We start from the raw sequence: 27,770 nt of genomic DNA, 5'->3' as shown, positions 1-27,770 counted from the left end.
CTGTCATTTTGATTGGTACATTTACTTAGCTCATAATTTATCCTTCTCAGGTCTCTGATCACATTGACGGCTAGGCTGGAAGGCTAGGCTTAGTTAATGGTAGCTTGGCAGCTAAAGAGCAGACAATTAGGTCCATTATCAGCTCATTAAATAGTTCATTAGTTAGTTAAAACTACTAGATACAATATCTTTTATGTAAAAAGGAAGACAGGTTTGCCCTGATCACAGGCTTTACATCAGTTGCCAATGTCTTATAATCATAGTTAAATAAAAAAGATATAAACTTTATATAGAGTCTGAGGATATAAGAGTTGAAGTTAAAAAAATAAAGTACAAGCAGTTTCTCATGCAGGCAGTTTTACTTAGCCAAAATATAGGAGGGCTTACTCAAGGTTGCACAGAGCCTGCTGTCTGGTTACTATGGTTGCATGGAGTTTTTCAGGGTCAGAGCAGTCTGCTGTAGGACCACCAAGGTCACTCTATAAGAGACTGGACTTTGAAAAATAGCCAAGAGGCTAAATTCTACTGCTCAGATGCCATTAATTCCAAAAAGGCTGCCGCATGGACACATTTAAGTTGTTTATAAAAGATATAAAACAAGCAGCTGACTGGTACCCATTCTGTTGGATATAGTTTTACCTGTTACTCTCAAAAGGTTGTTGTATTAGATTTGCTGATATGTTACTTTTCTGAGTTTTTTAATATGTATATATTTCCTTCTGTGTACCAGAAATTCATATGAGTTTATAAAAATCAAAAGGTCATGAGACTTGGATCTGGCATAGCTCAAATGGATCCCAGATGAGTTTTTCTATGGTGTTGAGATTCCTCACTTTTCCCATTTAACAGACAAATCTTAACTTCTGTCTCTAATCTGAATTTGTCTCAGCAGATTTTCACCTGGTTGACTCTATTTCTGGGATCAGCTATGGACTGCAAGCTGAAATCTGGATGGTGGAAATTGACATGACTGCTCCCTATCTCTTCAATCGGATAAACTAACCAAAGACTGTTAAGGACTGCCTCACTGACCAGCCTTTGACTGGCTCCTAGTAATCTTTACTAAATTAGGAAAAACTTATGATTGGCCAAAAGGCCATGATTTTGGCATCAAAATAAGGGATTCTAGTATCTTGGGAGGGAGCTCTAAAGATCCGGGAAAAAATCCTTAAATTCATTTAAAAGCAACTCCCTTGGGCACTCAAGAAATGGGACCCTTAGCTACTCTGCTTGTTTTTTCAGTGTTTAAACCCTGCATTATACATTGTCTGGTTGCATTTATTAAGAAAAAGATTAGTGCACTGCAAGTGCTTACGCTAAAACAACATCACCAAAAAGTAAATATGACTGGGCATGGAATGGAAACAAAAACCCAGATAATTACAGACTAAGGTACTCGCCCCACCTTTTGACCAGCATTTCAGCCTCTTTATAAATGAGATATCAACGGTGAAATCATCAGCATGAAGAAATTCCAGAAGATGGATCTTCAGTACAGACCCACGTACTCGCCCCAACTTTTGACCAGCATTTCAGCCTCTTTATAAATGAGATATCAACCGTGCAATCATCAGAATGAAGAAATTCCAGAGGATGGATCTTCAGCCCATTGTCCCATTCTACAGGCTGAAATGTTGAGTCAAAAGAAAACAAATTCTTAAGACAAAATTCTCACTGTGCAGCTGCTTTGTGATTGAAGCAGTTACAAGGAGAAGGGGGAATGAAAGGGTTAGACTAACTTTGTAACCTGCATGTCTTCTAAAGCCTATAGTTTTAAGTTTTAGGTCCTGGTTAAGCTAAAGCCTCTTATTACCTTTCCAGAGAACGGAGAAATGTGACCCTATCTATGAGGACAGATAGAAAAAAAGTGAGTACGCAATGACCTTCACTCAGGAAAAAGAACAACCAGACCCTTGTCTTCGAGATAGTGTTTCTTAACAACCAACCCAGACTTCTTCTGAGTAGCTTCTGACCTCTGGCCAAGAGCCCACAGCCCTAATCTTCAAGGATGGGCTAACCACCCCCACCTTCAATTGTAGCTGCATCCACACTTGGCAGGACTGGCCAAGCTTGAGCACCTAAGACTAACCAATTATCTTACTTCATAGCTTCCTCATCCGATCCTGAATTGCCAAAACTGCAACTTCAAATTTCCCGCAATTTTTCTTTTAAAAACCTAAAGGCCTTTGCCTCCTGGTGCCACTCTTTGCTGACCAGCAGGGGTGACCCCATTGTGCAATGGTTAATAAACCTTTTGCTTTTGCAAGGAGTCATGGTCTGTGGGAGTTTCTGGGAAGGGCACAATCTTCAACTCCTGAGGTGTGAGACCCCAGGTCTTACACTAGTAGGACATCACAATTGTATTGTGACATCACAATGGTGCTATTCTCTAGTCACAATGGCATTATGACATGTCAATGATACTAGTAGGATATCACAAAGACATTGTGACATCACAATGTTATTATTGTGGCATTGCAAGTGTATTATGGCATGACAATGGTTCTAACAGGAGATCACAGTCACATTGTGACACCACAATGGTTCGTTTGTGACTTCACTAGAGAATTATTATATTACAGTTGAATTGTCCCATCACAATGGTATTATTGTGACATCAAAACTGTACTATGATTTCTCTAAGGACTATTCTCTAATTCACAATGGCATTATGACATCACAATGGTACTGTTAGGATATCACAAAGACAGTGTGACATTACAATGCTACTATTGTGACATCGCTAGTGTATTATGACATGACAATGGTACTAGTGGGACATCACAATCTCATTTTGACATCGAAATGTTTCAATAGTGACATCACTAGAAAATTATGACATTACCATTGAATTTAGACATCACAATGGTACCATTGTGACATTATAATGGTAGTATTGTGACAACACAATTATACTCTGACATCACAATGGTACTATTGTTTTGTCACAATGGTATTATGACACATTAATGGTAATATTAGGATATCACAAAGACAACGTGATTTCAGAAAGCTACTATTGTGACATCGCAATGCTATTATGACATAACAATTGTACTGGGAGGACAACACAATCTTATTGTGACATCACAATTTAGTTATTTTGACATTAATAGAGAATTATAATATTTCAATTGACTTGTGACATCACAATGGTACTCTTGTGGCACCAAAATTGTATAATGACATCCCAATGGTTCTATTCTGTAGTCACAATGGCATCATGACATCACAATGGTAATAAAAGAATATCACAAACATTGTGACATCACAATGCTACTATGGTGACCTTACAAGGTTTTTATGACATCACAATAGTACTAGTAGGATATCACAATCCTATTGAGATGTCAGAACTATGTGATTTTGACATCACAAGAGAATAATGACATTACAATTGCCTTGTAGAATCACAATGGTATTCTTGTGACATCACAATTGTACTATGATATCACAATGGTACTAGTAGATATCACAAAGATATTGTGACATCACAAAGCTACTATTGTGACATCACAAGCATATTATGACATCACAATGATACTAATAGGACATCACAATCCTATTGTGATATCACAATATTGTGATGGTGACATTACTGACACAATTTTACTATGATATCACAATGGTAATATTCTGTAGTCACAATGGAATTATGACATCAAATGTTACTATAAGGATACCACAAAGACATTGTGACATCACAATACTACTATTGTGATATTACAAGTGTATTATGCCATCACAATGGTACCCGTAGGACATCACAATTGTATTGTGCCATCACAATGATAGTATTGTGGAATGACAGTTGAAATATGATATCACAATGGTACTATTCTCTTGTCACAATGGCATTATGACATCTGAGTGGTACTATTAGGATATCACAAAACATTCTGACACCACAATGGTGACTAGGACATCACAATCGTATTGCAAAATCACAGTTGGATTAATAGGATATCACAATCGTATTGTGACATCATAATGGTTCGACTGTGACATCACTAGTGAATTATGGCATTACAATTGAATTGTGACATCAAATGTTACTATTGTGACATCACAATTTTAATATGACATAACAATGGCATTATGATATCAGTAAGGCACTAATATATCACAAAGATATTTTGCCATCACAATGCTACTATTGTGACATCGCAAGGGAATTATGATATCACAGTGGTACTAGTAGGACATCACAATCTTATTGTTAAATCACTATGGTACGATTGTAACATCACAATTGTACTATGACCTTACAATGGTACATTTCTCTAGTCAAAATGGCATTCTGATATCACAATGGTACTATTATGATATCACAGAGACATTGTGACATCACAATGTTACTATTGTGACATTGCAAGGGAATTATGACATCACAACTGTAAACTAGTAGGACATCACAATAGTACTTTGAAATCAGAATGGTACGAATGTGCCATCATGATATTATGATATTACAATTCTACCAAGACATCACAATGGTATTATGACATCACAATGTTACTAGTAGCACGTCACAATCATAATATCACATTTTAATGTGCCTATTGGGCTATCACTACAGAATCATGACATTAAAATTGAATTGTGACTTCACAATGGTTCTATTAAAATATCACAAAGCAGTTTTGACATCTCACTGCTATTATTTTGACATAGCAAGGGATTCATGACATCACAATGGTAGTAGGAGAACATCACAATCATATTGTGACATCACAATGTTTCCACTGGGCCATAACTAGGAAATTCCGTAGTAAGAATTGAATAGTGACATCACAACTGTACTCGTAGAACATCACAATAGTATTGTGATATCACAAAGGTGTGAATTTAACATCACAGTTTTACTATGACCTCACAATGTTACTACGGTGAAATCACAGCAATATTGTGACATCAAAATGTTAGTAGTAGGACATCTCAATCACATCAGAAGGGTTCAATTTTGACATCACTAGAGAATTATGACATTACAATTGAATTATGATATCACAATGGTACAATTGTGACATCACAATTATACAATGACATTGCAATTGTACTATTCTCTATTCACAATGGCATTATGATATCACAAAGGTATTATTATGAAATCACAAGGATATTGGAACATCACAATGTTACCACAGAGACATCACAAGGGAATTATAACACCAAAATCTATAACACCAAAATCAAACTAGTAGGACATCACAATCACATTGTGATATCACAATGGTACGATTGTGACATCATAATTTTACTATTACAACAAAATGGTACTTCCAAGAAATCACAGTGGTACTGTAACATCCCAGTGTTACTAGGAAGACATCACAGTCATATTGTGACACCACAGTGTTTCTATTGGGCCATCACTTGGGAATGATGACTTTACCTTGTGACAACTTAACTGTACTAGAAAGGTATCACAATCTTATTTTCACATCTCAATGGTTCGTTTGGGACATCACTAGAAAATTATGACATTACAATTGACTTTTGACATTAGAAAGGAAAAATAGTGATATCACAATTGTCTTGTGACATCACAATTGTACTATAACATCACAATGACACTATTCTCTAGTTACAATAGCATTATAATAGCACAATGGTACTAAAAGACATTGCGACATCACAATGCTACTATTGTGAAATCGCAAGGGAATTATGACAACACAACAGTAGTAGCACAACATCACAATCATATTGTGAGATCACAAGCGTACTAATAGGACACGACAGTTGTATTGTGTTATCACAATTGTTGGATTATGACATCACAATTTTATGATGAAATCACAACAGCTCTACCAAGACATCACAATGACATTTTGACATCACAGTGTTACTAGTAGTACATCACAATCATATTGTGACATCACAATGGTTGGACTGTGACATCACTAGAGATGTATTATATTGTAATTGAATTATGACACCAAAGTGGTATTACTGTGACATCACAATTGTACTATGACATCACAATGGTATTATCCTGTAGTCACAATGTCATTATGACTTCACATCGGTCCTATTAGGATATCACAAAGACATTCTGATATCACAATGCTACTATTTTGACATTGCAAGGAAATTATGACATCACAATGGTAGTAGAAGAACATCGCAATCATATTGTAATGTCACAATTGTACCATTGTACCATCAAAATTTAATTATGACATCATAATGCTACTAACAAGCCATCACAATGGAAATGTGATATCATAGTGGTACTAATAGAACATCACCATTGTATGTTACATCACAATTTTTCGATTGAGACATCACTAGAGAATTATGACATTTCAGTTCAATTGGGACATCTCAATGTTGCTATTGTGACATCACAATTGTACTATGACATCACAATGGTACTATTCTCTAAGAACGAATGGATTATGACAACACAATGGTACTAGTATGATATCGCAAAACATTGTGACATCACAGTGCTACTACTGTGAGATCGCCAGGAAATTATGATATCACAATCATACTAGTAGGACATCACAATCGTATTGTGATATCACAATGATTCCATTGTGAAATCACTAGAAAATTATGACATAACTATTGAATTTTGACATCTCAATGGTACTATTGTGACATCACAATTGTACTATGACATTACAATGATACTACTATGTTATCACAAAGATATTGTGACATCACAGTGCTAATACTGTGATATTGCCAGGGAATTAAGACATTAGTACCCTATCACATTGTGACATCACACTTTTATTGTGACATCACAATGGTACTACCAAGGCATTACAATTGTATTGTAACATCACAATGTTATTAGTAGGACAGCACAATCTTATTGTGACATCAGAATGATTCTATTGGGCCATCACTACAGAATCATGATATTACAACTAAATTATGACATCACAATTATACTGATAGGCCATCACAATCTTATTGTGACAGCACAATGATTTGTTTGTGACATCACTACAGAATTAGGAGATTACAATTCAATTGTGATCATCATAACCATAGAATGACATCACAATGGTCCTATTCTCTGGTGACACTCCCATTATGACATTAAAAATGGTACTATTATGATATCACAAAGATATTGTGATGTCACAATGCTACTGTGACATCATAAGGGAATTCTGACATCACAATGGTACTAGTAGGACATCACAAATGTATTCTGACATCACAATGTTTCTAAGTGAGTTATTACGTTACAATTGAATTATGACATCTCAAGTGTACTAGTAGGGCATCACAATCATTTTGTGACATCAGAAAGGTTCAATTGTGACAACACTAGATAATTTTGACATCACAATTGAATTGTGAGTTCACAATAGTACCAATGTGATATCACAATTGTACTATGATATCACAACTGTACTATTCTCTGGTCACAATGGCATTCGACATCACAATGGTACTATTAGAATATCACAAATATATTGTGACATCACAATGATACTATTGTGACACAGCAAGGAAATTAGCATATCACAATTGTATTGTGATGTTAATTGTATGATTATGATATCACAATTTTATTATGACATCATAAGTGAAGTAACAAAGCATCACAATAGTATTGTGACATAACAATATTACTAGTAGTACATCAAAATTGCATGGTGACATCACAGTGCTTCCATTGTACCATCACTAGAGAATAATGACATTACAATTTAAATCTGACATCAAATGGTAGAATTTTGATAGCACAATTGTAATATGACATCACAATGATACTATTCTCTAGTTACAATGGTATTATGACATCACAATGGTACTATTTTGATATCACAAAAACATTGTGTCATCACAATGCTACTATTGTGGCATTGGAAGGGAATTATGACAATAACGGTACTAGTAGGACATTACAATCGTATTGTGTCATCACAATTGTAGGATTGTGACATCACAGTTTTATTATGACATCACAATGGCACTCTTGTGACATCACAGTGTCACTAGTAGGACATCACAATTGTATCGTAATATCACTATTTTTCGATTGTGACATCACTAGAGATTTATTACATTATAATTGAATTGTGACACCACAATGGTACTATTGTTATCTCACAATTGTACTATGACATCACATTGGTACTATTCTCTAGACACAAAAGCATTATGACATCAAAATGGTAATATTGATATCACAAAGGCACTGTGACCTCACAATGCTACTATTGTGACATTTTAAGGAAATTATGACACCACAAGACTACTGGTAGGACATCACAATCTCATTGTGATATTGCAATGGTACGATTGTGACATCATAGTTTTATTATGACATCTCCATGGTACTACTATACATCTCAATGGTATTGTGACATCACAAAGGTACTAGTAGGACATCACAATCATATTGAGACATCAAAATATTTTTATTAGGCCTTCACTAGGGAATTATGAAGTTACAATTGAATTGTGGTATCACAATGGTACTAGTACGACATCAGGATCGTATTGTGACATCAAAATATTTCTATTGTACCACCAAGAGGTAATTATAACATTACAATTGATTTGTGATATCACAACGGTACTAGAAGAGCATCACAATTGTATTGTGACATCACAGTGGTTCGATTGTGACATTACTAGAGAATTATGACATTACATTTGAATTGTGATATCACAATAGTAGTATTATGACATCAGAATTGTACTATGACAGCAAAATGATACTATTCTCTTGCATTATGGCATCACAATGGTACTATTATTATATCAGAAAGACATTGTGACATCACAATGCTACAATTGTGACATAGCAAGGTAATTATAACATCACAATGGTAGTAGAAGGACATCACAATCATTTTATGACATCACAATGGTACTGCTATGCATCACAATTGTATTGTGACATCACAACGGTACTAGTAGGATATCACAATCATATTTGACACCATAATATTTCCATTAGGTCTTCACTAGGGAATTATGAAGTTACAACTGAATTGTGACATCACAATGATAGTATTAGGATATCACAAATGTATTGTGATATCACACTGGTACGATTGTCACATCACAATTTTATTATGACATCACAATGGTACTACCAAGACATCACAATGGTTTTGTAACATCATAATTGTAATAGTAGGACATAACGATTGTATTGTGACATCAGAATATTTCTATTTTACCACCAATAGGGAATTATGACGTTACAATTGAATTGTGACATCACAATGGTACTAGAAGAGCATCACAATCGTATTGTGACATCACAATGGTTTGATTGTGACATTACTATAATTAAATTCTGACATCACAATGCTATTATTGTCACGTCACAATTGTACTGTGACATCACAATGCTACTATTCTCCAGTTAGAATGACATTATGACATCACAATGTTAATATTATTATATCCAAAAGACATTATGACATCACAATGCTACTACTGTGACATCGCAAGGGAATTATGACATCACAAGTGTACTCGTAGGACATCACAATGATATTGTGACGTTACAATTGTACATTTGTGACATCACTTGAAAATTATTACATTACGATTGAAAGACCTCATATTGGCATTATTACATCACTATGGTACTATTATGATATCACAAAGACATTGTGATTCCACAATGATACTATTGTGACAATGTGTGTAAATGACGACATCACAATTGTACTAGGAAGACATGTGACATCACAATGGTACCATGGTGAAATTTAATGGTACAATTGTACTGTAACATCACAATTGTACCATTTTGAAATTATAATGGTATTATGACACCATAATGGCACTACAAGACATCACAATTTTATTATGACATCATAATGATACTAGTAGGACACGTTCAATTGTGATATCAATAATTGAATTGTGACATCACAATGGTACGACTGTGACATTGCAATGTTATTATGACATCACAATTGCATTACAAGACATCACAATGGTACTATGATACCACAATGTTACTACCAAGAGATCACAATGGTACTAGGATGATATCACAATGACATTGTGACATTACAATGGTAGTATGTGACATCACACAGGAATAACGACATCATAATATTACTAGCAGGACATGGCAATAGCATCGTCATCAAAACGATACCATTGTGATATCACTAGGAAATTATGATATTATAATTAAATGATATCTACCTTTGTGTTATGAGATCACAATGGTAGTATTGTGACATCACAGTGTTATTGTGACAAGACTATGGTAAGTTTGTGACATCACAGTGGTACAATTTTGAGAACACAGTGCTATTATTGGGACATCACAATGGTATTATGACATCACAATTGAATTTTGACATCACAATGGTACTATTATGATATCACATTGGTATTATGACATCGCATTTGCATTATGACATAATAATGGTACTATTGTGAGAACACTATGGCCTATTTTGACATCACAATGGAATTATGACATTACAATGGAAATTCCATTATGGACTTGTGACACCATAATGGTAGTATGATATCATAATGGAATAATGACATCATGATTGCATTTGACATCATGATGTAATCATGAAATCTCAATGTCTTCATGGTACTATGACATCACAACAGAGTTATGACAGCATAATGGAATTATAAAATTATAATTATAAAATTATAAAATCATATAGTATTATGATTTCATAAAGGGATTATAACATCACAGTGGTATTAAGACATCATAATGGTATTGTGACATCACAAAGGAATTATCACATTAATGTGGTATTATGTTTCATAGTGGTATTAGGACAACATGATGGAATTAGGATATGACATCACAATACAGTTATGACATCCTAATGGATTTTCTGACCTCAAAGTAGGTCATTATAATGCAATTATGTCATCACAATGGCAATATGACATCACAATAGATTATGACATCCCAAACTTATAATTTCATTATAATGATATTATGACATCTTTATTCTCCCATTATAAACATATGGATTCTTTGATACCACAAGGATATTATGACATCACAGTTGCATTATTTCTTCATGGTATTATGATAGCACCTGGGAATTTTATGACATCACAATGGAATTATTACAGCACACTGGTATTATGACATCACAATGGAAAGATGACATCAAAATGTTATTATGATATCCAAAAGGAATTTTGACATCACAGTATAAATATAACTTCATAACAGAATAATGACATCATAATCAAATTATGACACTATAATCGTATTATGACATCACAATGGTATTATGATATCATGCTATTTTGATATCGTAATGGAATTATGACATCATAGAGGTATGCCTTTATATTAGAATTATAACATCATAACAGAATAACATCATCACAATGGAATTATGACTTCATAATAAAATTATGACATCTTAATTGAAGTATGACATTACAATGGAATTTTGACATCACAATGTTATTATGTATTCATTATGGAATTATGACACTATAATGGTAGTATGATATCATAAGGGAATTATGGCATCATAATATTATGACATCTGAATGGAATTTTGACATCATAATGGAATGTCTTCATAATAAAATTATGAAGTTATCATTTCATTATAATGATATTATGACATCATTATTCTCTCATGATAACCTTATGGATTCTATGATATCACAAGGCTATTATGACTTCACATATGCACTATTTTTTTAATTATGACAGCATCATGGGATTATGACAGCATAATGGGATTATGGCATCATAATGGAATAATAACATAATGACATAACAATGGAATTTTGGCATCAGAAAGGAATTGACATGATTATGGAATTATGAAATCATTATGGAATGGGCAGGCATGGGAGCGTTAGCAGGCCTTCTGGTGTTGGTCTCCTTGGTTTGCCTGTGGTATATATGCAAGATTAGAGTCTCACAACAGCGTAATGCAGCCATGACCATTCAGGCCTTTACAGCCATTGAAGCAGGACAGTCTCCCCAAGCATGGTTGGCTACCATAAAAAGCTAAAATGTTATGCTCAGGATGAGAGGCTAAGCACTGCACTCAGGGTCAGCAGCTTTCGACCCAGAGAAGAGCATGTCTGATTGCATGCGGGTTGATGCCCCAGGTCCCGCCTCTGAGAAAAAGGTATCGGACGGGTCTGATGCTCTTTGGGTGGATGACACCTAAATGAACATCAGTACAAAGTCCCAATTTATTTCTAATATCAGAGATCAGACCTCTACTCTTGCCTGATGTGTCTAAAACAAAAAGGGGGAACTGTAGAGAACTGCGGAATGCCGTGCCTTAAAGATGGAGCTGGTTTCCGCCTTCCACCTTCCCGATGGTGAGTGCTCTCTGTCACGAACAACTCCACATTTGGCTAAGGCTGAGGATCTGGCTTGCTTCCATGTATGTGGACCTATCTGCATTGCTCACGTGGCATGCTGGGGCTGGCTACCCAGAGGCTATTTAAGCTGTGGACTGGCTTTCCCCTGGGTCAGATGATTGTTCAAGGTTCCTGAATAAACTGCATTGAAAAAAAATGGAATTTTGGCATCAGAAAGGAATTATGACATCATTATGGAATTATGACATCATTATGGGATTATGAAATTACAATGATATTATGATTTCATAAAAGGATTATGACTTCACTATGGAATTATGTTATGATAGCATAATGGAATAAAGATATCAGAATGGAATTATGACATAATAATAGAATATGAAACCATAAAGGGACTATGTCATCACCATGGAATTATGTCATCACTATCATATTATGATATCATAATGGTATTATGACTTCATGATGGAATTAGGACATGACTTTCTCCTGAGTTGCTAAATAAATAGGGACTGGACATTGCACATGTAGATTTTACCTAAGAGTTTTCATAATTTCATAATTATTATTATATTGAAAGAGAAGGAGCCTTTTATTGGACTTAAAGTGGAAAATGTTGGTATAATGTTCTTTTGGAATGTACACACCTTACCCTTGTTCATTCAAATGCTGATTTTCTCTCCCCCAACTATCTATGTTCAAACCCAACATTGAATTGTGATGCTTATTCTAAGTATCACCTGTATCAAGTTTGTGTAAACATGCCACCATTTGTTCTCCAATTTGTCAATTAAAACAAATAGCCACAATGCTGGGCAATGTAGAGGATATGGTGGACATCCTGGTTCAGAGTGGGAAGAAAGGAAGGAGTAGGAGGGAGGAGGGAGGAGCCCAAAGAGAGGAGGAGGAGAAGTGGCAGGAGCAGAAGCTGGGAGAGAGAGGCTGGAGGAGAGGTCTTGGAAACCATGTGCAGAAATGAACGGGACCTAAGATATCACTAAAAGCAAGTATAAAGGATAAAATCTGAATGGTAGGAACTACGCGGGCTGGGAGGTTTAAGACAGAGTAACTATTGCCCAACATTGTGTTCCAGGTTAACAAAATAAATCCTAGTCTCTGTGTGGTGATTTTGGCGAAACAGCTGTTTAGGACTAACAACAGCTTTGCTAAAGGATAAATAAATAGTAAATATTAATAAAGTGATACAACAAATGTGCTATACAACTGAACAGAGTTCTAAAATAATACAAAAGGCCAATAAATACTTTTAGAAAGTGTTCAAAATTCCTAGTCATAAATCTGGTTTTATGTTTGGTTTGCTCACCTTGGCAAAACAGGCAGTTAAGAAGTGTTGGGAGTAGCCCAAGCTTTCCCTCTTCTATTTTTGGTACTATTGGCAGAGTATAAATCTAGCAAAGAGAAGAATAATATAGTGGACACTTACTTTTGTTGATTAAACACAGAAAGATCAACAAGAGGCATTCAAATGCAGGTTAATTTACCTGAAGTGTGCAATAATCTTGATGGCTGGACAAATGATCCTATGTTTTTTTTTTTTTTTAAATGAGTCTTATATCCCAATGAAGGATCAGAAAATAATATAACTTTAGAGAATTAGTTTTTAAATATAGATATGCACCAAAATTCCACATGGACCTTTCTCAAAATGCCTACAACATTACCAAAGCTTTCCTACTGAATATTTTGGTTAAGGTCAAGGACATACTTTAATAGTCACATTAGTGATTCTGATGTACAAACATATCACAGCACATCAATTCTTAGACTAAGCAAAAACCAAAGTTGGTTCTACAATCAACAAGAGTTTGTACTCTGAAGCTTCCATAACACATACAAACCTCCTAGGAAGTTCTCAATCAAGAACTTAGAAGCAATCCACCTTCCAAGTAATACCTCAGATCCTGAACCCTAAGCCCTTTAAAATACAAGCCACGTACTGGCTTTGGGTAAGCAAGTTTTAGAAGATCCAGCTTCTCCACAGAATTCAGAAAACATGAGCCACTCCATTGCTTAACTCCCAACTCTCAGTTTTAATAATGACCCTGCCAGAAAGACTGTTACAAACATGAGCTCAAGCTTTAATTCAACTAGTACTTAAAAGAACCAATTTTTTGTACTGTAACATTTAGGGCCTCTTTTTCCAAAACCAACATTTTCAAAATTACAACTTTCTAATTATATCATATACATTTATGAATCATTTCAAATATAATTATCCAGGAAGAAAAACTGGTTAGGGCAACCAAAATTTACACTTACTTGTCTCTTCCCTTCCTGACTATATTTACTTGAAAATAATAAAACCCACAGGTTGCTGGTATCGGGTGCGTGGCTTGAACAGATGCTTCAACATTGGGAGTTTTGCAACGATCTACATGTGAAATGAGAAAGACATAGGACAGATGCAATTTTCAAGTGAAAATCTTAAACAATTCAAGACAATAAGGCACTAAGATGAAATTTAATTTCTGTTTTCATCATTTCAAGTAAATGAAGAAGTGACAAAACATTTAATATTGCAATGAATTGAATGTGCAAAATAGCTGCAGCAAGCCAAAAAACACTTCGCACTATCTCTTGTTTGTATTAAGAGTTCAGAATCAAGCCAGGCGTTGGTGGCTAAACAAAGAACTCTTCACACTATCTCTTGGTTGTATTAAGAGTTCAGAATCTAGCCAGGCATTGGTGGCACAAACATTTAATCCTAGCACTGGGGAGGCAGAGGCAGGCAGATCTCTGTGTGTTAGAGGCTAACCTGGTCTACAGAGTAAGGACCAGGAAAGCCAGGGCTACACTGAAAACTCTTGTCTAAAAAAAGTTTTCAAGAAAAAAAGGTCAGAAGCTAAGCAAGGAGGTCCATGGATAAGATGATCAACCCTTTCTCAGAAAAGCCAACAGGATGGAAATCGGAAAGTGAGAAAACAGGGAACAGGACAAGAGCCTACCACAGAGGACCTCTGCCTTTATCCTCCAGGGCATCGAGGCAGATGCTGAGACTCATAGCCAAACTTTGGGAAGAATGTAGGGAATCTAATGAAGGAAGGGGAAGAGAGAAAGACCTGTAGAGGACAGGAGCTCCACAAGGCGAGCAACATAACCAAAATATATGGGCAAAGGAGTCATTTCTGAGACTGATACTCCAACTAAAGACCAGGCATGGAAATAACTTAGTACCCCTGCACAAATTTACCCCATGGCAACTCAGTCTCCAAGTGGGTTCCCTAATAATGGGAACAGGAAATGTCTCTGACATGAACTCAGTGGCTGGCTCTGGAATCACCTTACCAGGCCACAGAGGAAGACATTGCAGCCACTCCTGATGAAACCTGATAGGCTACAGTCAGATGGAAGGGGAGGAGGACCTCTTCTATCAGTGGACATGGGGAGGGATATGAGAGGAGATGAGGGAGAGAGAGTGGGATTGGTAGGGGATGAGGGAGGAGGCTACAGCTGGGATACAAATGAATAAACTGTAATTAATAATAAAAAAAGATCAGACTCTGAACACAATGAGTATGGGCAGTGGCTGTTAATTTTTTTAAGATATTTTAAAAAGATTTTTTTTTCATGTGTGAGTGAATGAATGTCTGCATGTATGTATCCCACCTCTGTGCCTGCTGCCTAAAGGCCAGAAGAACATGTTTGATCCCTTGGAACTTCAGTTTTTATAGGCTATTGTGAGGTTGTCTTGTGGGTTCTGGGAATCGTACACAAATCCACTGCAAGAACTACTGAATCATTTCTCCGTTTCATAAACTAGAGAAATTTAAGGTATAATTTTCAGTTATTCTGGACTGGAAGTTCATGAGATAATGATCTTAATATTATCGGATCTAACTCTGCATTTAATTTGTAACGTTCTTATACATTCTTTTGCAAAACAGACGACTTTTTAAACAGGGGATATTTGTATGATGGCATACTATTAAAATAAACTACATTAATAGGAAAATCTCATCAAGAGTTTATCATTGGAGGGGGCGGAGCCAAAATGGCGACTAGCACACACAGTTTCTGAATGGTGGGATACCAGAACTTCTGAGTTGGTGAATGGAAGGACCCCTAACCCAGGAAAACAATGGTGAGGCTGTCTGAACAACATGGAACTTCGCAGGAGGTGAAAACTTTGGTCTCCAGTCACCCGGGGACTTGTTTGGGGAAGGAGAGAAACGATCCTTTGATCTTGCGGCACTCCCTTCCCCAGAGCTCCTTCCTCCTCGGCACAGTGGCACAGAGGACTCATCTTTCTCAGCGCAGACCTAACTGCCTGGGGTATACAGCTGCTGAGATGGAGCCCCAAGCACCTTAGCGGCAGACAAAAGCCAGCAGTACGTGTCCTGGAGTCCCAGATTCGCGTGGGGGCTGCCCCATCCTCCCAGGGCTCGAATCTGCTAGACGCCATACTAGCTCCGCAGGATCGCCAGCACTGACGGTACAGCCCGCCCAATCCCACAATGACAGAGAATACGCTATATACTCACCAAAACCAGGCAGAAATGTCATACAACCTGGACACACCAGGCGCTGGGCCTCCCAAGCTTGGAGAGCACAGTGAAGAGACCCCAGGACTTCCCAGAAAGCATCCGGACTAGCGACCCAGTCTCCAGTTACAGTGGGACATGGCGGCGGAGCAGCACTGAACTGGTGGGGCACCACAGCCCTCCAGTTTATGACTAACCAGGGCCAAACAAGAGAACAGAGAGCCTGGTTACCCCATCCCTGCTGAAGTGACCACCCTGAAATCTCCAGCTGCAGCAAGACCTCAGAACTTGGCAGTGACAGCAGCACAGAACTGGCAGAGCACATCAAAGAAGCAGGGCCAAACCAGAGAGCAGAGAGCCCCATGTACCATGATCTCAGCCAAGAGACCTGCCTGTAAGTGAGTGCACCCTTGAGAATCTGCAGTTACCCAGATCCTGGGTCCTTCTAAATCAGAAGCCAGGCATCGAACCCCCCCTCCCACCCACATACTCACTTTGGGAAACAGAGGGGCACTAGGGACATTGAAGTTCCTGCCCTGTGGGCCTAATTGAGGAGTTAAAGCAGTTAATGCCAGAAATTGCGCTGCGATCATCATTAGCGTCTGCGACATATACAGTGCAGAGCCCCTCCCACACACAAGGGTTCAACATTAGCCATCACTCTGTCCCTCGAGACACACGTCCATGCAGACTTACACACACAGACACACACACACGCGCACACACGCTTGCATTTGCCCCATTTGCGCCTGCGTACTTTCCTCCCACAGGTACAGATAGTCCTCAGCACATGCTGAGAATGCTCAGCTTCCTGAAGAATTCTCCAGACACCAGAGAGAGACAGCACCAGTCTGATCTGCAGAATCCAAAAACGAACAGGGAAGGTTTCAGATAAGCCAATGGCCAGGGGTAGGCGAAAGAACACTTCCAACATAAATCAGGACATCATGACTTCACCAGCAAACCCCAAAATCGATGGATACTCCAATTCAGCAGAAGCACAGGAAAATGATTTTAAAGCCATGCTTGCCCAATTATTTGAGGATCATAAGGAGGAAATGAACAAGTCTTTCAAAGAGATGGCCAGTCAATTGGGGGCAAAGAAAGAAGAAATAGACAATATCCTTAAAGAAACACAGGCAAACATAGCCAAACAAATAGATACACAAGTAGAGGAAAAATTAGTGGCATATAAAAAGGAAATGAAAAAAAAAAGAGGCCATCGTAGAGAGACAGGAATCCAAATTCAAACACATGAAAGAAATGGTGCAAGGCATGAAAACAGAATTAGAATCAATAAAGAAAACACAAAATGAGAAAACCCTTGAGCTGGAGAACTTGGAGAAAAGATCAGGAACCACAAAAGTAAGCATCACCAACAGAATACACAAGATGGAAGAGAGAATCTCTGGAGCTGAAGACACACTTGCAGAAATGGATACTTCTCTCAAAGAAAAAGTAAAATCAGAAAAGTTCCAATCACAAAATATCCAAGAAATCAAGGATGCTATGAAAAGACAAAATCTAAGAATAATAGGAATTCATGAAAAAGAAGACTCCAGACTCCAAGGTCCAGAAAATATTTTCAAGAAAATCATAGAAGAAAATTTTCCCAACTTAAAGAAAGAGATGTCCATAAATATACAAGAGGCCTACAGAACTCCAAATAGACTAGACCAGAAAAGAAACACATCACGTCACATCACAGTCAAAACACTAAATCTACAGAACAAAGAAAAGATATTAAAAGCAGCAAGGGAAAAAGGCCAAGTAACATATGAAGGTAGACCTATCAGAATCACACCGGACTTCTCATCAGAAACTATGAAAGCCAGAAGGGCCTGGGCAAATATCATGGAGACTCTAAGAGATCACAAATGTCAACCCAGACTACTATACCCTGCAAAGCTTTCAATCAACATAGATGGAGAAAACAAAATATTCCATGGCAAAACTAAATTTACACAATATCTACACAGCAAACCATCCCTACATAAGATACTAGAAGGAAAACTCCAATCCAATGAAAACAAATTCACCCAAGAAAACAGGGCATACAGATAATATCCCAACAAATGAAAAGAAAACAAGCAATGAAACAGGGTTAGATCACCGACTCCATTACAAAAGAAACTAACATGCATTGGTCACTATTATCTATCAATATCAATGGACTCAACTCACCAATAAAAAGACACAGGCTAACAGAATGGTTTAGGAAACAAGATCCAACATTCTGTTGCATCCAAGAAACACACCTATGCAACAAATATAAACACTACCTCAGAGTAAAGGGCTGGAAAACTGTTTTGCAAGCAAATGGTTCCAGAAAACAAGCTGGAGTAGCCATCCTAATATGTAATAAAATAGACTTTCAACCCAAGTTAATAAAAAAAGATAAGGAGGGCCACTATATTCTCATCAAAGGAAAAATCCACCAAGAGGACATCACAATCTTGGATATCTATGCCTCACGTACAAGAGCACCGACATTTGTAAATGAAACATTATTAAAGCTTAAATCATACATCGATCCTAATACCTTAAGAGTGGGAGACTTCAACACTCCACTCTCACCAAGGGACAGATCAACTAGACAGACACCAAATAGGGAAATAAAAGCACTCAAAGAATCCCTAAATCAAATGGACCTAATAGACGTCTACAGATCATTTCACCCAAACTCAAAAGAGTACACCTTCTTTTCAGCACCGCATGGAACCTTTTCGAAAATAGAGCATATAGTGGGTCACAAAGCAAGCCTCAACATATACAAAAGGATTGAAATAATCCCTTGTATACTATCTGACCACCATGGACTAAAGCTAGACATCAACAACAACAGAAACAACAAAAAGCCAACATGCACATGGAAACTGAACAACTTACTACTCAATGACAGCTGGGTTAAGGAAGAAATAAAGAAAGAAATCAAAGACTTTCTAGAATTCAATGAAAAGGAAGGCAAAACATACCCAAATTTATGGGACACAATGAAAGCAGTGCTCAGAGGAAAATTTATAGCACTAAGTGCCTGCAAGAAGAAATTCGTAACATCACATACAAACAACTTAATGGCCCAACTGAAAACCCTAGAAAAAAAAAAAAGAAGCAGATACACCCAAGAGGAGCAGACGGCTGGAAATAATCAAACTAAGGGCTGAAATCTATCAACTAGAAACAAATAAAACTATCCAAAGAATCAATGAAACAAAAAGCTGGTTCTTTGAGAAAATCAACAAGACAGACAAACCCTTAGACAAACTAAATAAAAAGCAGAGAAAAACTATCCAGATCAGCAAAATCAGAAATGAAAATGGGGACATAACCACAGACACTGAGGAAATCCAAACAATTATTAGGTCATACTACAAAAGCCTATATGCCACAAAATTTGAAAATCTAAATGAAATGGATAATTTTCTTGAAAGATTCCATGTACCAAAACTAAGTCAAGATCAGGTAGAAAGACTGAATAGCCCTATATCTCCCAAGGAAATCGAAGCAGCCATTAACAGTCTCCCCTCCAAAAAAAGCCCTGGACCAGATGGCTTCAGCGCAGAATTCTACAAGACCTTCAAAGAAGTGCTAACTCCAATTCTCCTCAAGCTATTCCACAAAATAGAAACAGAAGGAATACTACCAAACTCATTCTATGAAGCCACAGTCACCTTAATACCTAAACCACACAAAGACCCAACAAAAAAAGAGAACTTCAGGCCTATCTCTCTTATGAACATTGATGCAAAAATACTCAATAAAATACTTGCAAACCGAATCCAAGAACATCAAAGATATCATCCACCATGACCAAGTAGGCTTCATCCCAGGCATGCAAGGGTGGTTCAACATATGGAAATCCATCAATGTAATCCACTACATAAACAAACTGAAGGAGAAAAACCACATGATCATCTCCTTAGATGCTGAAAAAGCATTTGACAAAGTCCAACACCCATTCATGTTTAAAGTTTTGGCGAGATCAGGGATACAAGGCACATACCTAAAGATAGTAAAGGCAATATACAGCAAGCCTATAGCTAACATCAAACTCAATGGAGAGAAACTTAAATCAATCCCACTGAAATCAGGGACAAGACAAGGCTGTCCATTGTCCCCATATCTCTTCAACATAGTACTTGAAGTCCTAGCCAGAGCAATAAGACAACTAAAGGAGATCAAGGGGATACAAATCGGAAAGGAAGAGGTCAAAGTGTAACTATTTGCAGATGATATGATAGTATACATGATCGACCCCAAAAATTCAACCATAGAACTCCTTCAGCTGATAAACACCTTCAGCAAAGTGGCAGGATACAAAATCAACTCAAAAAAAAAAAAAATCAGAAGTCCTCCTATATACCAAAGAAAAAAAGGCTGAGAAAGAAATTAGGGAAACAACATCCTTCACAATAGCCACTAATAACATAAAGTACCTTGGTGTGACTCTAACCAAGCAAGTGAAAGACCTGTTTGAGAAAAACTTCAAGTCTCTGAAGAAAGAAATCGAAGAAGATATCAGAAGAGGGAAAGACTTCCCGTGCTCATTGATTGGTAGGATTAACATTGTGAAAATGGCTATACTGCCAAAAGCAATCTACAGATTCAATGCAATTCCCATCAAAATACCAACTCAATTCTTTACAGACCTTGAAAAAAAGATTCTCAGCTTCATATGGAGAAGCAAAAAACCCAGAATCTCCAAAATGATCCTGTACAACAACAGATCATCTGGAGGTATCTCCATCCCTGATCTCAAGTTGTACTACAGGGCAACAGTAATAAAAACTGCATGGTTTGGTGTAGAAACAGAAAGGAGGATCAATAGAACGGCATAGAAGACCCAGAAATAAATCCACACACCTATGAATACTCGATATTTGACAAAGAAGCCAAATCCATTCAATGGAAAAAAGACAGCATCTTCAACAAATGGTGCTGGACCAACTGGATGTCTACATGCAGAAAAATGAAAATAGATCCATATTTATCACCCTGAACAAAACTAAAGTCAAAGTGGATCAAGGACCTCAACATAAAACCAGATACCCTAAATCAATTGGAAAAAAAAGCGGGGAACAGCCTAGAACTCATTGGCACAGGAGACAACTTCCTGAACAGAACATGAACAGCACAGGCTCTAAGAGCAACAATCAATAAATGGGACCTCATGAAACTGAAAAGTTTCTGTAAAGCAAAGGATACCGTCATCAAAATAAAACGACTGCCTACAGATTGGGAAAGAATCTTCCCTAACCTTTTATCTGACAGAGGACTAATATTCAGTATATACAAAGAACTAAAGAAGCTGAAAAGCAGCAAACCAAGTAATCCAATTAAAAAATGGGGAACAGAGCTAAACAGAGAATTCTCGACAGAGGAATATCGAATGGCAGAAAAACACTTAAAGAAATGCTCATCCTCATTAGCCATCAGGGAAATGCAAATCAAAACGACCCTGAGATATCACCTTACACCCATCAGAATGGCCAAGATGAAAAACTCAAGTGATAACACATGCTGGAGAGGTTGTGGAGAAAGGGGAACCCTCCTCCACTGCTGGTGGGAATGTAAACTGGTACAACCACTCTGGACAGCTATCTCGCGCTTTCTAAGACAATTAGGAATAATGCTTCCTCAATACCCAGCTATACCACTGCTAGGTATATACCCAAAGTTCGTTCAAGTACACAAAAGGGATACTTGCTCAACCATATTGATAGCAGCTTTATTTGTAATAGCCAGAACCTGGAAACAACCCAGATGTCCATCAACAGAGGAATGGGTACAGAAATTGTGGTATTTTTACACAATGGAATACTACTCAGCAATCAAAAAGGAGGAAATCATGAAATTTGCAAGTAAATGGTGGGATCTAGAAAAGATCATTCTGAGTGAAATATCCCAGAAGGAGAAAGACAAACATGGGATATACTCACTTATATAGACCCATAAGATATGATAAACATAATGAAATCTATACACCTAAAAAAGACAATCAATTGAGTGGACATGGGGTAAGATGACCAATCCTCATTTAGAAAGACAGATGGGATGTGCATTGAAGGTATGACAGGAGTCTACTGAGTGCATCTGAAAGACGCTAACTAGCAGTGTTTTCAAAGCAAAGACTCATGACCAAACTTTTGGCAGAGTACAGGGAATCATAAGAAAGAAGGGGAGTTAGTCTGATGGGGAAAGGATAGGAGCTCCACAGGGACCAAATATATCTGGACACAGGGTCTTTTCTGTGATTGACATTCAACCAAGGACCATGTATGGATATAACCTAGAACCTCCACTCAGATGTAGCCTGTGGTAGCTCAGTAACTAATTGTTTTCCCAAAGTGAGGGGAACAAGGACTATTTCTAACAGGAACTCAATGACTATCTCTTTGGTCTCCCCACCCCCGAAGGGAGGAGCAGTCCTGTTAGGCCACAGAGGAGGGCTTTGCAGCCAGTCCTGAAGATACCTGATAAAACAGGATCAGATGAATGGGGAGGAGGTCCCCCCTATCAGTGGACTTGGAAAGGGGCACGGTGGAGATGAAGGAGGGAGGGAGGGACTGGGAGGGAATGAGGGATCAGGACACGGCTGGGATACAGAGTTAATAAAATGTAACTGATAAAAAAATAATAATAATAAAATTTAAAAAAAAGAGTTTATCATTCTGTTATTTGATATAGTCTTATTATCTGTGAAGAAAGACTAATCCACAATTATTTGTATTTTTTTTTTTTAAGACAAGCTTTCTTTTTGGAGCCTTGGCTGTCCTGGATTCACTTTGTAGACCAGGCTGGGCTCGAACTCAGAGATCCACTTATCTCTTCCACCTCCAGTGCTGGGATTACAGGCATGTGGCACTGTGCCTGGCTTAATCCACAATTCTTGAGTTAATAACAGTCTATTGAGAACTATAGCTCCATATTTTTCTCTTAAATGAGATAACACAATGCTACCAGTAATATTATAGAGCACCTGATGAGTAAGGCTTTTAACATTTCTTTGTTTTAAAAAATTATTTTTATATTAAAAACAGTTTTTTCAATTTATGTCCCAGCTGCAGCCCCCACTCTCATTCCTTCCCAATCTTATCCTCCCTCCCATTGACTGTTCTTCCAGAGGACCAGTTTTCAATTCCCATCAACCACATGGCAGCTCACAACTGTCTGCAAATCCAAGATCTGTCAACATCACACAGACACACATGGATACAAAAAACCAATGCACATAAAGGAAAAAGAACAACGAAACGGCGAATATGTATCCTTGGACAACACCCAGGACTCAGTTCTTCCCTTCCACTGTGGGTTCTAAGGACTGAACTCAATTTCTCTGACTTGCAATGAGCCATTTCACCAGTTCGCCATGAAAACATTTTTATAAAGGAAAAAGCAAGACTCAGCCCTAAGACCACAGAGAGCCAATGAAGTCAGCTAGTAAGACATAACTGGGAAGCAGCAAAATGCAGCCTACCCCTCCACACCCCAATAATTTTAACATATATAGGTAACAGATTTATGATGAGCTGAGAAAAAAAATAATGGCACAAATATGCCAATCACGTGTGTATGTGTGTGTTTGTGGAATGCATATGAGAAGATGTGTGCATATGTGTGGAGACCAGAGATCACCATAGGTATTGTTCAGAAGGTATCACCAACTTTGCTGAGAAGGAAGAGGGAAGACTATTACAAGCCTGGAATTCAACAGAGTAGGATACACTGGTTACCAGGGATGTGCCAATCTCTGTTTTCTCAGGACAGAAATTCCATGCTCATGCCACCATCCATGCAGTTGGTTTTTTAAATATATGCCCTGAGGCTCCAACTTAACCCCTCATGCTTGTGTAGTAAGCACTCTACCAGCTGAGCTATCTGTGGCCCCAATCTTTTTATGTACAATAACCACTTAATAAGTAGATATTTATTGAATTGTAGTAACAGTGAAATAGATTTTCAGTAAACTGTATTAAAATAATTAGGATACTTGATCATGCAAAATTCATGCATTAAAAATTAGACAGTCATAGTTGGGCCTACTCCTTGTGAGCTGTTGGTTCCCAAAATAATACATGCTGTTTGCCATTGCTTTTGGTTGCTCACCAGAATGAAATGGTTAAGAACCTACTGACAGACACACTTTAATCATAGTACATAGAGAAAAAAAGCAGGGGCTGAGCTGGGAACTTCCTCACTGATAGCTATTGTTCATAGTGCCAAAAGGTGGTTTGCAGGCCACTAGGGAAGAGCAGTCATCAAGAGTCTTCCTCAACTGTAGACACTGTGTGTTATTATACTACTGACCCACCAAGCAAGTTGTACCTACAGGTAAATTAAATAGTGGCATGACCAACCACATTTTGATTGTATTTAAGGTCCACTCACCTCTCATTCTAATGACCTGACTAAGAGCTCGTGGCTGGGGAGGTAATAATGGAGAATCTACTTCTGTTGTTTTCCCAAATAAACCCTGATGAGCTTGTAAAGTGGCTTCTAAGTGTTTATGTTTATGCCCATAGAGTAGTGCTGTTGTTAGCTTTGGTCAAAAAAGCTTCTTTCTACAGTGGGTGGCAACTAGTAGTCAAGTATGAAGAATACGTGATCTCTGAATGTTCAACCTGAAAGAAAAATCTATAGTACCTTCTCCAAGGCTCAAGGAACATCACAGAGGATATGTAGAGAGAATGTTGAGAGCTAGAGGAAGGAGTGGAGTACTGTGGAATGCTGTCTTCCAAACATGGCAGAGCAAATGCACTCTTGAACTCTCAGCAGATAGGATTATCTACACAAGCTTGCGTCTGTCAACATTGTGCTCCAAGTAAAGGATCTAGTAAGTAGTTCATGGTTATAAGGTGAGGGAGATACATTTTCTTCAGTAATGTAGGCACTGATAAGATGTTCTTGCTCCTGTATCAATCATCACCCATGATACCTAAGCAACCCTAATGAAACTCAATGGGTTAAATACACACACACATACACAAACATGGAGAGAGGGTAAAAGAAAGAGACCAGTTGGAAAAGAAAGGGAATTAGTGGGAATAAGACAGGAAAAAAGAAAATATTGACTGGACATTTTAATTGGAATTCTAAATCAATTATTTTATTATTGGGCTTTTTAAATAAGAAACAGTAAATTTTGGCAGGAACCAAAACTTATTTTAATTTACAAAAATTTTCATCCTAACAACCAATAATAAAGTTTCTGATACTAACCACAACTTGTATGAGTGATCTCAAGATATAATAAGAAGTAATATCTAACATATCTAGTACTATAGGAAAAGCCCCATTTTAAGTGAACTGTATTTAGTAAATCATTTAATATTCAAAACAACCCAATGATTAAAAGTACTATGTAGCCTCATTTCAAAACTGAGGATAAAGTGAAATAAACCATGTCCATTTTAGAAACCTACTGATTGAGAATTCCAAGCCAGCATAAGTGCTGCAAATTAAATTCAAGAAGCCTGCTCCAGCAAGAGTTATGACCCCTCATGAAATATTTAGGGATATTGAGAATTGTGGAAGTCATGCCATATCTATCCTCATCTATTTTTTATCTGCTTTAAGGCAGAAGAAAAAGAGAATGAATGATGTAAGGTGCACAACTTCTAAAAGTGCTAGCTATTCTTGCATGGAATTTTCTCATTCAACATTTGTAACATAGGTTATATAGCATCACTTATAAAAGTCAAACTTTTACAGAGATGGTATCATTTGTTCCAAATTGGTAGACTCATGCTAAATTCATGCAAATTAAAATTCTATACATGTTTTCATTACATAAAATATTCAAAAGTTCTTCACAATTTTAAATCTATTAAGAGCCTTTGTTTATTATGCTCTTGTAAAACATTTTAGAAAATTCTGTAAATGTGAAAATGTAAACGAGTTGAATCATTATTAAATTTAAAAATCACAGAGGGGATGGAGGTGTAGCTCAGTGGTAGAATATTTGCCTAACACATACAAATCTCTTGGCCAGTTCAACCTTTACACAGCTATGACCCTTTAATACAGTTCCTAATGTTGTGGTGACACCCCAATCATGGGCTTTTTATTCCCACTTAAAGCACTCCTTCCTAGACCCACAGTCTATATTTGGCAACTACGTGCAACTATTCCACCTCAGAAATACTAAATCCTAACCAGGCCTGTCCTACAACAAAATATATTACTTAAATATGACTTAGTTCACTTACATTTGAATATGGGAATGGTGGTAGGAGAATCAAGATGTCACTTAGTCTATAACACAGCTTTTCTCAACACTCTGATGAATGTTAAAAGCTTAGCAATATGGAAAGCCCTTAAACAGAAAGATCTGATATTTTAACAGAAGTATATCTCAAAGGACACAGTATGCCACTATGTTAAGCCATCAGGGCAACAAGGCAAGGGACAGAGGTTAAAGGTGTCAAGATTGTTTCCTATATGAGTACAGATTCACCGATTCACTTCCACCACATATGTCCAGCAGTATGGGAAGTTAACAGAATCAGAATTGGCATTAGAAAATTAGCCCACAATCCTATAGGATATGACTTTTATCAACTAGAGTTCAAAATGTAGTTTTCTTTGCCTTTCTTAGAATTCATTAATTCAAAAGTTATTGAGGTCAATACTTTCTCCCCTTCCCTGAGGCTATTTCAAATATGTTATGCAATGAAGATTATTTTATCTAGTTGGGTAGGGTGGTTTACATCTACAATCTCAGCACTTGGGAATTAGAAGCAGAAAATTAGGAATTCAAAGTTGCTTTCAGCTACACCTAGTGACTTCAGGGACAGCCTGGGCTCCATGAGGCCCTATCACAGTGGTTCTCCACCTTCCTAATTCTAAGACCCTTTAGCACTGTTCTTCATGTTGTGTTGAACCCCAACCATAAAATTATTCCATTGCTGTTCTGTAACCATATTCTGTTACATTTATGAATCATAATGTAAATATACAGGTTATATAATA

This window comes from Meriones unguiculatus, chromosome X, assembly GCF_030254825.1.
Source record: "Meriones unguiculatus strain TT.TT164.6M chromosome X, Bangor_MerUng_6.1, whole genome shotgun sequence".
Lineage (NCBI taxonomy): Eukaryota > Metazoa > Chordata > Mammalia > Rodentia > Muridae > Meriones > Meriones unguiculatus.
The sequence above is the reverse complement of the archived record's forward strand: the minus strand, read 5'-3'. Positions refer to the sequence as shown.